The following is a 309-nucleotide window of genomic DNA, read 5'->3' as shown; positions in this document are numbered from 1 at the left end:
TATATATATATATATATTAAAGTTATATTATATATATATGAGAAAAATCGGAAATGTTGTCTTGGCAATGCGACCTAACTAAAACTGACAGATATAAATTAAAGCTAAATAGAAATATTTAAATACAAAAGCCGTAAAAAGCACCTAACAAAATTACTACAGTTTAAACTAAAATTAAAATAAAAACTAAAAACTGTATTAATAAATATTATATAAATAATACAAAAAAATCACCGATGGACATAAATCAGAACAATTACGTGTAAGTAGCCTAAATGTGATCAATGTTATATAAACCCACGAGCACAT

The sequence above is a fragment of the Sinocyclocheilus rhinocerous genome, unplaced genomic scaffold (genome assembly GCF_001515625.1).
Source record: "Sinocyclocheilus rhinocerous isolate Xijiao unplaced genomic scaffold, SAMN03320098_v1.1 scaffold789, whole genome shotgun sequence".
Classification (NCBI taxonomy): Eukaryota; Metazoa; Chordata; class Actinopteri; order Cypriniformes; family Cyprinidae; genus Sinocyclocheilus; species Sinocyclocheilus rhinocerous.
This window is presented reverse-complemented; position numbering follows the sequence as displayed.